This window comes from Physcomitrium patens, chromosome 3, assembly GCF_059467195.1.
Source record: "Physcomitrium patens ecotype Gransden chromosome 3, ASM5946719v1, whole genome shotgun sequence".
Classification (NCBI taxonomy): Eukaryota; Viridiplantae; Streptophyta; class Bryopsida; order Funariales; family Funariaceae; genus Physcomitrium; species Physcomitrium patens.
The window spans coordinates 18037319-18051890 of record NC_143412.1 but is presented as its reverse complement, the minus strand read 5'-3'; positions in this window follow the sequence as shown (position 1 = coordinate 18051890).

The window sequence follows — 14572 nt, the reverse complement described above, 5'->3', positions numbered from 1 at the left end:
GCTGGAGGCGGCATCGTCTTGCGTGTGGACGGCCTTCTCCGGCGGTTTTGTTTTCCTTCCTCCTCGAAGTGCTGCATTGCAGCATTCAAGGAGCCAACAAGTCCCGGCTGGTGCATGTCCTGGCCTTGCTCCCAATCGTGTCATCAAAGGACAGGCTTGACGATAACACGGTGGATGCTCATAAACAAGACGACGAGGATTCGCGAGGTTTCAAGCAATGCAAGACGGATAATGGTGGTCAGAGCCAGAATCAGAGCAAGAACAAAGTGAGCACGAACGCCAACAACACAGCACGAGGAAAAAGACGAGGGAAGGAGAGAGAGCAAGAGATCACGATCAACACGTTCACGCCGATCTCCCTGATCAATTGGAAAAAAAATACCATAGTAGAAGATGTCGATGACTGGAATCCGAATTCGACTGCAGCGACCTTAGTTGTTGTCGACAGCAATCTGGACTAGGGAATTCTGAAGAGGTTCTACTGGTCTCCAACACCGAGGTTGGGTTCGCTTTCTGTGAACGAGTCTTCAACGAACGTAGAGAGCCACTCGAGGTCGGCGATACCATCATATTGTACACAGAGGTTTGTCTTCACTTCAATGTCCCGAAGAGCAGGACCTACTAGATCGCTTCCTACTTCAACAGAGATGAACTGCTTGTCTCGCCCCCATTAACAGAACTCTCGTTCATCGCGCTAGAGTTCTGCAATTCCTCTCCAACTACAGAACCTCCAAGTTCCTTGCAACTGAAGTTCATCAGGTCATCGATGTGGAAGACCACCGACAGAGCGGGCTAATCCATCTCCGGTAGAAGTCCGAAAGAACCAGGGAGGGTATGGAGAGGAACCATTTTGAAGAGACCAGACACAGCAGTGAACAACAGCAAGTTTTGTTGCTACTTCGATCTACGGAAATTGAGATTAGAGAGTCCGTCTAGTCCGAAGGACAGAGTAGTAGTTATTGAATTCTCCTGAGACAACGAGGACCAAGGTTGGTCTGCCTCCGCGCAAGGCTCTGTGCATATCCGACTGCGACACATCCGGCGTTCCGTTGGAGGAACTTCAAGATTACAACTAAGACCGTGGACCTCCTCGCAGACACCTTGATTGCAAGAGCTCCGATTTTGTAGTCGCCAATCAGCACAACTTACCGAATGTAGTAGATGCAGAGAAGTTGACTCAATATCTGGAATTCAAGAATCGAAGGAGCATTCAGTCTCAAACCCAGGGCAATTTAGCTTACGACAGAGCTGGTATACGGGAAGGAGCGCCCAGTGGAGTGGCGGCCCTTCCTCACGTTCATTACCAGTTAGAAATCACCAGTTGGATACAAGTGCTTAGGACGAGTTAGGTTAAGGAGGTGATTAGGGTTAATGGTGTTAGATTTTTGGATGAAATCAAGGATGAATTTAAATCAAATTGGATGACAATTATAGATGAATATTGGTTTATTAAGAATTAAATCTCAGCTTGTTATAAACAAAGATTTTGTTAAAAAACGTTTTTAGTAAGAGTTAAAAAGCATTTTATGTAACCAACTACTAGTTAGTTAATAGTTGTGAACTAGAATAGATCACCTACTAGAGGGGTTTATTTAGCTCACAATTAGAGAGTTCTAAGGGTTGTTGAATACTAATCATATAATAATAATAAAATAATAGAATTAACAGATAATTAAATTGTCATGAATTAGGAGAGACTTCTAACTATTGGGGGTTTATTTTAGTTCATACTACCATTAAAAATGGGTGTGGCATAAATAACATTTTATTTTATTTTATTTTATTTTTTTAACATGCATAAAAATTCTTGCACCTACTAATAAAAATTTGGTTGTATTAAACTTATGACTTTCTACTTGGATAATAGAAGTCTTAACTTTCCTATGGAAAAAATTAAGTTTACAAAAAATCCAATTTATTTGAATATTATACTTCTCTTATTGCCATAAACCTAACATTACTAGATTAAAAGAAGATTTAATAATATAAAATATTACTAAATTATCATGACTATTTGTTGCAACATTTATAAGAATGGTTTTATAAGTGACATTTTTAGAAAATAACAAACAACCATTTATGACTTCAACATGCATATGTTTAGTTTTCTTTACTAAAGATGTTTTTTTTTTTTTTTTTTTTTAATATAATAAAATCTTTGTTTATAAAAAAAGCTGAGATTTATGAACCTTAGAAAACAAAGACTTTGTAGTTTTTTGGTCCTACACAAACACCTATTGTAAAGCAAGGTGAGGGATTTTAAGAAAGAATATGATCTTTATTGGATGTTGTACAAGATTTTAATCGCATAGTTTCTATTATAGTTAAATAAATTTATTTTTCAAAATATTGTCCTCTTTAACAAACATGCTCTTTATTTTATAATTTTAATATTTCTTTGAAAAATATTGAGTGGTATACTTAAGTTCTTTATAAATAAACACAATACTTCTTTGCAATATAAAGTTTTTTTTGCTTAATGAGAAATTTAAAATATAATATATTAATTTATATAGGTTTTGGTCTTTATAAATAAGTTTTTAAAAACTTAAAAGTCGTCATCTTGTCTTGACTTGTTCCTTTCTATCCAAATCTTTATTCTAAACATCTTTTAAAAAGTTAGTTGTTGCATGTAATGGCTTAAGTAATAAAAGTTTTAAATGGATTTTTTTGGCATTTTTAATAATAAATATTTGATATTATATTTTAATCCATATTAAAATTAATTGATAAGGGCTTTGTCATTCTAATCCACATTACAAGTATAATTTTGGAATTTAACAACATATATTGTAGCTCATTGTGATTGGTATTATAAATATAGGAATTTGATTTTTATTAATATTTTTCAATTATTTCTATAAATATAAGAATAATATCTCTATAATTAATATTGATAATACGTGAAATTTCTATCCTAAGAATGTTAACAAGCTCATGAAGATTTATAATAGTTACAAATCTATTCTCACTTTTATCAAGTATAGTATCTATAATTTTTTCTTCTATTTCCATAACAAACAATTTTAACAAATTCATAAGTCTAATCAAAAGAGGGTAATTTTCAACCTCTAATATCAAATAAAAAAATTTATCTAAATAAATAGCTCATTATTTTTTAAAAAAATTAATATAAAAAATAAAAAATATTAGTTTAAAGGTGAATAGTTTATAATTTTTAAAGCAAAATAAAATAAATGAATTAATTCACACAATTCTAAAATAAGATAAGAATAATAAATTAATACTCTTATCAAACTTTTAAAAACATGAATCACAAAACAACCAAAAGATTAATATATTCTTTTGTCACTAAAAAAGAGTAAATAATCACTTGAAGATGGTATAATATTAAAATTAAAATGGCTATTGCTAATGATAAAAAGACTAAAGACTTGTGAAATAAGACTAAAAACAAGAAAGATCTTGATAAGAGTGAAGAAGGCCATACTCATGTCTTTGTATATACTATCTAACTAGAAGCTATATACTAACATTCTATAAGACTTATAATATGTGTCCAACTTGTAAGACACATGTCTAATTTGTGAAGTAAGTTTTTTATATGTGCGTTGAATGGTCAACTTGTACCACAAGTTGACAACATATTCAATACATGGCCAATTTGATGGCTAAGTTTTCAACCTATCAATTACTTATAGACATATATAAAATTAAATTTGCATCTATGAAGCTTCTAAGAAGCTTTTCTACAAGATATTATCAAATTTATATACTTCTACTTACTTCTACTTAATTCTTCTTATTTAAATAATTAATAGTATTAATTATTATTATAATATCTAATTATGTATTTTTCAAAAAAATAAAATTTATAAATTTTATTTAAAATAATAAAAATTATAATAAAAATTTAAAATTACTAAATATCATATTAAAAATAAAAATTTAAAATTTTGATATGTAATAATTTTGATATGTAAGTTTTAAAATTTTTATTTTTAATATGATATTAAAATTTTAAAACTTTTATTCAAAATAAAAATTTTAAAACATGCATATCAAAATTTAAAATTTTGATATGCAACAATAAAAATTTAAAATTTTGAATACAATATCAAAATTATAATTTTAAAATTTAGAAAAATATTTTAAAATATAATAAACTAAAGTTTACAAAAAAGAGAATATATTGAAGATTTTTTGCATAGAAGATGGAGCATCAATAAGCCTTTTTTTACAAGCATGGCTACAAAAAGCCTCACCACCAAAGAATAGCTAAAATTCAATAACTTTTAATATACAATCTAAACACAAAAGATACAAATGAAGTACAAAATAGAAGAAATGTGAAAGTTAATCTTTAGCATAGAAAAAGAATCAATTTTAATCATAGATCTAAATACAACAATAAAATTTCTACTAAAAAATGAAGTATTTATGGTCTCTTAAAAGTAGAAGGATCACATTATACTTGTAGCTATCTAAGATTGCGTAGATAATTCCATAATCTTGCATATAAGCATAGTTGATCCTATAAAATATAATTTATATTTATAATATTATAATTCAAGTATACATATAAAAAAATATAATATTAAAAATGAAAGCAAGAGAAATAATAATATGACATCTATAAAACTTCAAAACATTACTCTAAAAATGGCACTCTATGGAAGTGATGATTCTATGACAATTAGAAATCTTTGTTTTAATAAAGTCTATACCATTTCAATATGGCACAATGATTCAAATACTGCAAACAATAAAGATAACAATCCTACAAAAGTTGTTTGCATTCTTTTTTTAAGAAAAGATAGCCATAAAAACTTCTCTTTAAAATTACAAGGACTCTTTATAAGACACAAAAGCAAGGATAAATGACAATCAAAATTAACTTTGGAGCACTTGACAAAAGACCATATGAATCCAAAAATTAGATCTAAATCAACCACCTATGCCTTCATTGTAAGAAAATGAAGCATTGGAGTTTGGATTGCTTTAAAAAACATATTTAAAGCTGCCACAAATATAATAACAACTTTTCATGAAAATAAGAAGTCAAAATCAACATAGAAGTCAAAAACTACAAAAAAAATACTTTTAACAATTTATACCTTATATAAATATTTTACTTTGAGAAATCATGTCAATAAAAAAAAAAATAATAAAATAAAATAATGGTTTATTAAAATAAGAGCCATATATCACTTGATATATATATATATATATATATATATATATTAATTTTAAAATATTCTTATCTGGTAAAAATGAATTATATCTTAATAACGAATTTTAATTGATTTGATATCTAAAGAAGAATTATTGCCTCTTTGCTACTTAAGGTATGTACCATTGTTTATATAACTCTTCTACTAAGGCTGAACAATCTAATACTTCTTAAGATCTACATTTGACTTTACTACAAACTTCCAATGAAAATTGTCGTGTCTTATCATCAATCAAAAAAGAAAATACAACCACAACACATTGCCACTTATTTTTCAAAAATATTCTCTAATCACACCTACATCACTATGTCTAAAAAGAATTTTTACTTCTAACATCAAAGACTAGGTTATATCAACTTAAATAGATTAAAATAATTTTTTTAAAGCTCTATAGTTACAAGATTATTATTCAAGAAAGTGTTACCTTACTTATATTCTATATGCATTTACAACAAATAAATGGTTATAAAATTTCTAAAAATATCTATATTTTGTGTTATTTATTCTTTTAAATTGATTCACTTTGATTTCATTAGATAAGTAGGAACATCAAAATTATTTGGTTATAAATATTATGTTACCTTTATTAATAATTTTTTTTTTCTATGTTATATTTTTTTTTATTAAAAATAAAATACTTCTATATTTTTTAATTTTTCTATATTTAAATCAAAAATAAAATTAATCACAAGCTTAGAATTTTCTAGTCAAATTAAGAAAGAAATATCTTTCTTCCAACTTTGACCAGTATCTTTGCATTAATAGAATTTAGCACCAACTCACCACCACCTACATACCATGGCAAAATAATATTGTAGAACAAAATAATAGTGTCTAATTCAATGTCACTCAATGGATGTTTTACAAAGAAAAATTAGCAAATTTGAACTGAAGAGAGTCATGTACTTGTACAACCTACCTCTAAAATCAAAATCCTACCAAAGCCATCTTATAGTATAAAACATTATTCAAACTTTGGCACAATCACAAAAACTAGATATTGCTCACCTCAAAGTATTTGATAGCAAATACTTTGCAAAAAAATTAGTTTTTTTTTAGATAAAATTTAATGATAATTATACTAGTGTATTATTCTTGGCTATATTTTGTGACAAAAGGCTACAAATTCAAAAAGCTAAGCAATGGCAAAATTTTGATCTCATAAGATGTATTCTAAAAAAATACCTAATTTAAAATCTACTCCATTTTGGTACTATGAGCCTCATTAATACCAATATTTAGTCTAATTCTCTATTTTATCAAATAACTAAGTTGTCACATATTGTTTCAATTGTCCTTATTTTTCTTTCATATAGAATCAAGCTTTTAATCTATTGTGTTTTGTTTCTTTTAATTCCACCACAAGTATCTTATATTAATTTTGGTCAATTTGAGATTATTATTTTTCTTAATATGCTATCATCTATGATGGTATTATTATATTCCAATGATTTTATAATATATATATATATATATATATATATATATATATATATATATATTTTCACTTCTATGACTACCACTATGTTTTGGTCACCTTGTAATTACCTTTGTATGCCATCAATTACTCTCGGCTAATCAATCAATAGTTGTCTTTCTATCCTACCATTGGTACATTCTTGATTCGTAGTCCAACTTAGAAGTCATACCATATCTTAGCTACTATTCACAAACTCTTTAGCTCTTCCATAATCAAGGCACATTAAGCTTTTCTAATGTTGGCTCACTATCATTGTCTATTCTTTTAATTTTCCTTCAACAATCTTGTTACATTGTAGAAGAGTTCCTTTGCTATAAGATTTAGTAATCAATTATAACTTCACTTTATTTTGTCTTTACAACAAAGCAAACAAACTCTTCCATATTAAATATGCTCTTTTTACCATATCAAATATGCCTTTAAAATTTATTACATATGCATAAGAAGCTGATTCTTTTAAGGCTACTAAATGATAAAAAAAATAAAGATGAATTTAATTCATATTTGATTAGCAATATATGGATTTTTATACACTAGCTACTCCACTAACAATCAACTACATGTAAGTAGATTTTTAAAATAAAACTAAAGAGGTCCAATGCAGTTGATTACTTTCAAGCATAGATAATTGTGTGCAATTTTAACTAGATTTCTAGATTTGATTATAATAAATTACTCTCTTCTACAATTTATATTCAATCTATTTGCTTAAACTTTATTATAGGCATCCAATTGATTTTTTATATCTACCAAATAGATATCAAAATTATATTTTTGAAATGACTTGCTTTATAAAAAATTCTATATGAAGATATGCAAAGGTATTTCTTTTTGGTGTCTCAAGTTGATCTACTACCTTTAAAAGGCCTTCTATAACTTGAGACAATCACCTTATAAATGATTTAAGGTTATTAACTCTTTTTGGTTATTTTTGGCTTTGTCAAGTCTTTTGCCAATGGTAATGTCTATTACCTATATTAAGGCTCAAACTTTGTCATTTTTATATCATATATTAGTTACATGTTGATTGCATGTAGCAATCTGCTCTTCTTTCAAACTATCAAATAATAGCTTTGCTTCCTCTTTTTGCTCTCCAATTTTAATAAAGTCTACTATATTTTGAGACTTTAAGTTATCCTTCACTTTTAGCATGGTTAGCTTTAAGTAATCCAAACTTTGTATTCAAATAGAAGCTCTTTAAATTTAGGTTTTTTAAAACTCAATTAATATCTATACTCATTGCACTTAACACTTATTTTTGTATGGCCAACTATATTTAAAACTCCCAAAAAAATCCAATAATATATTCCTTTATTATATATTAATGCAATTGGATCTCTTAACTTGTTCAACATCTAGACCTACTTCAAAACTTCTTTTATAGTTAACATTCTAATACAATATATACATAATCTTAACCTTACACATCTAAGCTTGTAAACATATTTTTTGATATCTTTAAAATTCCTTAAAATATTATCGTAAGTATTTTTGTACTACTCTAACTTCAAAACCTTCAATATGACTTCAATGATGCAGATTAGGCTAAAAAGATTGACAAGTGTTACTTAACATCCGGCTAGTGCTTTCTCTTCTCTCATGGTGATATTAGTTGAAACTCTATTTGCTAAAAGTCAATAGTCCTCTCTAAATTTGATGCCAAGCATATAGCTATGGCTATTATTGCCTCCAAAGCCATCTAACTTTATCATTTATTCTATGACATGTGCCAAATCAAAATTCTAAAGTATTTAATTCTAATTTATTGTAGCAATTAGTCCATACTTGCATTAGTTAATATAAAAAAAAATTACTCTCATACTAAATACATTGTGGTATGCAACCACTTTATTAGACAACTTCTGGCACTCAACAAAGTTCAATTTTAATATTGCTCCATAAACATTGATTTCTTTACCAAATCCTTATTTGGTCCAAAGCTTGCTCAATACCTCATGTTTATTGGGCTTGCTACCTAGCCAAGGTTAGAGTTGCACCTAGTCAAGTAGTAGTGACTCTTCTTCGTTGTGTCTTTTTTCACAACATAAATTCTATATATCCTATTTAAAATAATAAAAATTACAAAAAAAATCTAAAACTACCTAACATTATACTAACAAAATAATTCTAATACTTTTGGGAGCACAAGTATGCACTCAAAAACTTTTTAATTACTTATTTGTACACTTTTGAGTAATTGCATAACAAACTTTTTCACTAAGCCATAGTTGGATCCAAAAGATGACTTTGTAATAGCTATTATAATATATAAGATTTAGTAGTATGTCCAATTGATTCTTGTGATATGCAAATAAATTAAAAATATCTATAAAAATAAAATAAGAATTTAGCACAGATATTGTGTTAAATCCAACTATCAATAATCAAGCAAAAAGTTGCATTACATGAAGAAAAAAGATGTGATAAAGTGGTGTAGAAGGCCAAGACATGATATTTCAAATCTTTGATACAAATCTTAGAATATTTTAGCAATGACACTGTATATGCCTTAGTTCCACATAAATTATACTAATAGGCATTAAAGACATTTAATTCAATTAAAAAAATATAAAAAATACAAGAATTAGTATTATAGTGCAAAGAAGATGCAACATTGTAAATCAATGCTACATGTCTAAGTTCTCTTAAATGATGCATGATAATATGTTTTTATTTATGAGAATATTTCAATCATATTTAAAAGAGGTTTGTTGTTATAGCTTTCTATACACAATATTATATCTTTGAGCAAAATTATTTTTTGCCAAATGATAATTTTACTAAAAGATGTAATTTTTTATAATTTTTTTTTCAATTAAAGCAAAAACCCAAAAAACATGATATAGTGCCTCTTGTCACTTGATAGATCATGATGACTAAATTCTTAATTGTCCAAAATTTTAAAAGTTATAAGAAGTTTTTTTTTTTTTTTTTTTTGATTTACATAGTTGAAGTGCACAATTAATACCTAGAAATTAGGACTAACCACCTATATCATTGATCCTTCCTTTGCATCATTCTAAAATACACCAAAAACCAAAAAAATAAAAATAATCTCTTCTTATAACTTAAACCTAATAAGCAATAATACAAGATGAAAGAGTTAGATTTATGAACATGGTTTTGTCCATAGTGTACTATCATTATAACAAAGCAAAAAATCCCAACAAACAAAATATTGTGTGGTAGCTATCTTTGTAATATTAATATAAAAAGTGCTAATGAATAATTTTATAACTATGATTTTTTTAATAATGATGTTTTTTAAGTATTTTTAAAAATATTATTAATGAATAAATAAAATTTATTTTATTCTATTAATAATATTTTTTAAAAAATAAAAATTATTAATTAAATTATAAATCTAAAAAAATAAATATTATATATATTCTAATTATTTTATATTTTAAAAAATCTAATATATTAAAAAAAATTAAAATATATATGTTTATAAAATTTATTAGAAACTATTATAAAAACTTATCATTTAATAACTTAACTTTAAAAGAGTCATATAAATATATAAAAGTTTTATAACTTGGATAAATTTTAATACCTCTAAAAGGTCAAAATCTAAAAGATAAACTCAAAAATATTATTTTGGAAACAAAATTGATGAAATATTGACCTTATGTATTATATAAGTATAGTCTTTAATAGCTTCAAAATCAAAAGCAAAAATATTGAAACAATTTTTTGTTCTTGATTTTGCTTTTGAATCAAAATCAAAATCAAAAGATTTTCTTTTTTTCTGAAATCCTATAGTAAAAAATATATAATCATAATGACTTATAAATAAAATTTATAATTTATTATTATAATAATTAAAAATAAATAAATTTTATCTATAAATTAACTTAAAAATAAATATAGTGACTCAAAAAATTATTTTAATATTGATATATTTTGGAAAAAATGATGTATTATAAATAAATTGTAGTAAATAATGACTCATGGTTTATATAGCAAATAAAGTACTTCTTTACAAATAATAAATGAGTTTAAGATGAAAAGAATCTATTATGTAATTGTAGAGCTATGACTAATCTAGTTTAGAGTAATATTAAAATAATTTTTTGAGTATGGTGTCTAATATTTGGATTCTATCAATTACTTAATATTATAGCATTCTATCATCATCAAATTTACTATGAAAATATTATTACTAATCTAATGACATCACTGATACTTACTAGCATCTATAAAAGCACCATTCTTAATTACGATTCCTAACACAAACATATTCTAAATTACGAGATTCTAGGACCTTTTAGAATCTTCTATAAATTTTTAGAACCTTCTAAATACTTATAGAATCTTCCACAATCTTTTAGAAAGTTCCATAGGCTTCTAGAAACTTCTACAGAAAGTATCATAGACTTTTGTAACCTTCATTATAGTATAAATAGAAATTTTTGGAGCCACTTTTGCTATCAATTTCATTCTTTGTCTTTAATCTTGACATATTTTTTTGTCAAATTCTTGTGTCCTTGATAATTTCTTAAACAACTATGAAATTCATCCTCTACTCTTTCAAAGACAACATCACCTTTACTCTTCTTCATTGTCAAAAATCTTATGACAAAATGTTAGGAACATAGTCCTTAGAACCTTCTAGAGACAAGTTTCTAGAACCTTCTAGAAGCAAGTCTCTGGAACCTTCTAGAAGCTTCCTAGTTGATGGAAGTTGTTTGAGAAGCTTCCTAGTTGGTGGAAGTTACTTGAGAAGCTTCTTAGTTGGTGGAAGTTGCTTTAGAAGCTTCCTAGTTGGTGGAAGTCGCTTGAAAAGCTTCTTAGTTGGTAGAAGTTGCTTGAGAAGCTTCCTAAATAGGAGTATATATTGGAATCGAGGCTGAAGAGTTCTTCAATCTCGACAACACATCTCTTGGAGCTCTAGCTCACCTCTCTGGTGTTGTTCTTGTATTCATCTGATTAATCTAGTTCTTGCCAGTTCTTCTTGAACTTCTTGATAGATATCAAGTCTGTATTCTATGTCTGTGATAGTTTGTCGAGACTTCACTCACCTCAGATATCAGAGCTAGTTTCTTCTTTGTTAGAGTGTGGATTACCCCTCTGCTTCGAAGTGTACTAGCACTTTAGAGGTTGCAGATTACCCTCCTCTAAACTGATACTTCTTTTGTTACAATATTGGAGTCTTATTCTTCTTGGAGAGAGTGGATTACCCCTTTTTTTGAAGCTCTTAAGGCATTTTAGACGTTATGGAGTACCCTCCTCTAAACCAATATTGTCTTCTTATAGAGTCATTTGTGTCCTTCTCTTAGAATGGCCAGAGGCCAAGACATTAGTATGACGAAAAGTTCAGAGTCTAAGTTGGATGCTATCATGAATGCCCTCGCTACGTTATCTCAAAGAACAACAGAGATTGAAGGAGTCGTGGCAAGGCTTCATAATGATGGAGCATCTGGGATGGCACAATCTAGGTTGTACTAGCCTCAAACTTCTGCACTTGGAGAGGCAACTTTGCCTCAAGTTCGACAAGCACCGCTGGTTCTACAACATAAGGAGCCCCAAGTTAGCCTTCCAGATAAGTTCAATGGTACGCGTTCCAAGTTTTGAGAATTCATCAACCAAATCAAGTTGATAACAATTTTATAACCCAAACGCTATCCAACGGAGGAGTCACGTGTTGGACTTATTGGAACCTTACTTACAGGGTAAGCTTTATCATGGTTTGCTCCTTTGTTTAAGAAATGATCGTCCATACTCAACTTTGAAACCTTTTTGGAGGCGTTTGCGGAAGCATTTGGTGAACACGACAAGGTTCGATGGGCTACAACAAAGACCCGGTCACTACGACAAGGGATGCGCTCTACATTAGTCTATGCATCAGATTTCAGGCAATTAGTATGCGACATCAATTGGGACGAAGAAGCATTGATGAGTCAATTCTATTGGGATTTAAAAGAAGATTTGAAGGATTTGCTGTCAACTCTTCCTGATCCGCAAACGCTCAATGAAGCTATTAGCCAAGCTGTGAAGTGCGATAATCACCTATTCCAATGTCGCTAAGACCAACGTTCAAGACAACATACGGTTTGCCACATCCCAACTATGTCGACAAGCACTGTAAATTTACATTCAGAGGTAGAAGACATGTAAATTGATGCGGTACGTGACAAATCCCTTACTCTAGAAGAAAAAAAGTGACGTATGGAGGAAGGTCTTTGCTTGTATTGCGGTGAAGAAGGCCACAAAGTTGAAAACTGCCCCAAGAAGCAAAATCGATGCACTGTCAGGACCAGGGGCATGTTTGTTCGGGAAAACGAGGATGCCCAGCCACAATAAGAATCGTGTGGCTAGACAGTGAAATATTGCAACAACAATTAAGTTCCTTTCTTTTCGCTCAACCTGCCCTTTGCTTTACAATCTCTTTGTTTATTGGCCCTCAGAAATTGAGAACCTTAGTATTATTAAATTCAGGAGCATCTGCTTGTTTCTTAGACGAAGAATTTGCAAAGCGTCATAAGATCCCTTTAGTACAAAAATCCAAACTTGTTCACGTTGAGGTCATAGATGACTGACCTTTATTGTCTGATAGTTTCACTTATGAATCAGAATCTATAGAAGTGACGTTTAAGGGCCATAGTAGTCATATTATTTTCAATATTATTAGAATTCCATCAAATCCTGTTATTCTTGGTCTTTCTTGGTTAGAAAAGTATAACCCATCCATAGATTGGAGGTTGCGGAAGATGACCTTTCCCACAAAACCACCCAAGAGCAAGCCTAGTAGAAAACCCCGAATAGAGAAATCTTTATTCATTGCAGCAAGAGCGTTTATAAGATCGTCTAAGGAAGGCACACTGTTTGTCATTTATGCGGCTCCAACTACTGGAGAGAAGCTCTCGATAGCAAGTATACTGGAGCAATATAAGGATTTTAAAGACATGTTTCAAAAGAAGAATGCCGACATGCTACCGAAACACCAACCATATGATTGCGCCATAGACTTGTAGGAAGGAGCACAACCGCCTTTTGGCCCAATCTACAATCTATCGCAGACGGAGTTGGCGGAGTTGCAGAAGTACATCGACGAGAATCTAGCCAAGAACTTCATCCGTCATTCAAAATCGTCAACTGGAGCACCCATCTTATTTGTGAAGAAGAAAGATGGCTTGTTGCGGATGTGCGTGGAGTATCGAGGCCTCAACAAGGTAACAAAGAAGAATCGTTACCCATTACCTTTGATTTCTAGTCTCTTAGAACAACTTGGACGTGCAAGGATCTTTACAAAAATTGATCTAAGGGGAGCTTACAACCTCGTATGAATCAAGGAAGGAGATGAGTGGAAGACATCGTTCCGTACAAGGTATGGCCATTTTGAGTATAATGTCATGCCCTTTGGTCTTACCAATGTTCCAGCGATCTTCCAACATATGATGAATGACATTTTTTGAGAGCACCTTGATGATTTTGTTGTCATCTACTTGGATGATATTCTGATATTCTCCAAAAATGAGGAAGAGCATGAAAAACACATTTGTTTGGTCTTGGAGAAACTACGCGAGCGAGGATTATATGCCAAGTTAGAGAAGTATTTATTTCACCAAATGGAGATGGAGTTTTTGGGGTTCGTTGCGACTACGGAAGGCTTGAAGATAGACCCCAAGAAGGTGGAAGCAATCGTGTCCTGAGAGGTTTCAAAGACGATTAGAAACGTATAATACTTTCTTGGTTTTATCAACTTCTATCGGATCTTCATCAAGAATTATTCTCAAGTTGTTGCTCCTCTCACTCGATTGACATGCAAGGATAAGTTGGAATCGAGACCTCTAGTAGAGAAGGCATTTCAAGACTTGAAGACGACATTTACTACGACTCCAATCTTGGTACATCCATACTTTACAAAGGCCTTTTATTTAGAAATTGATGCTTC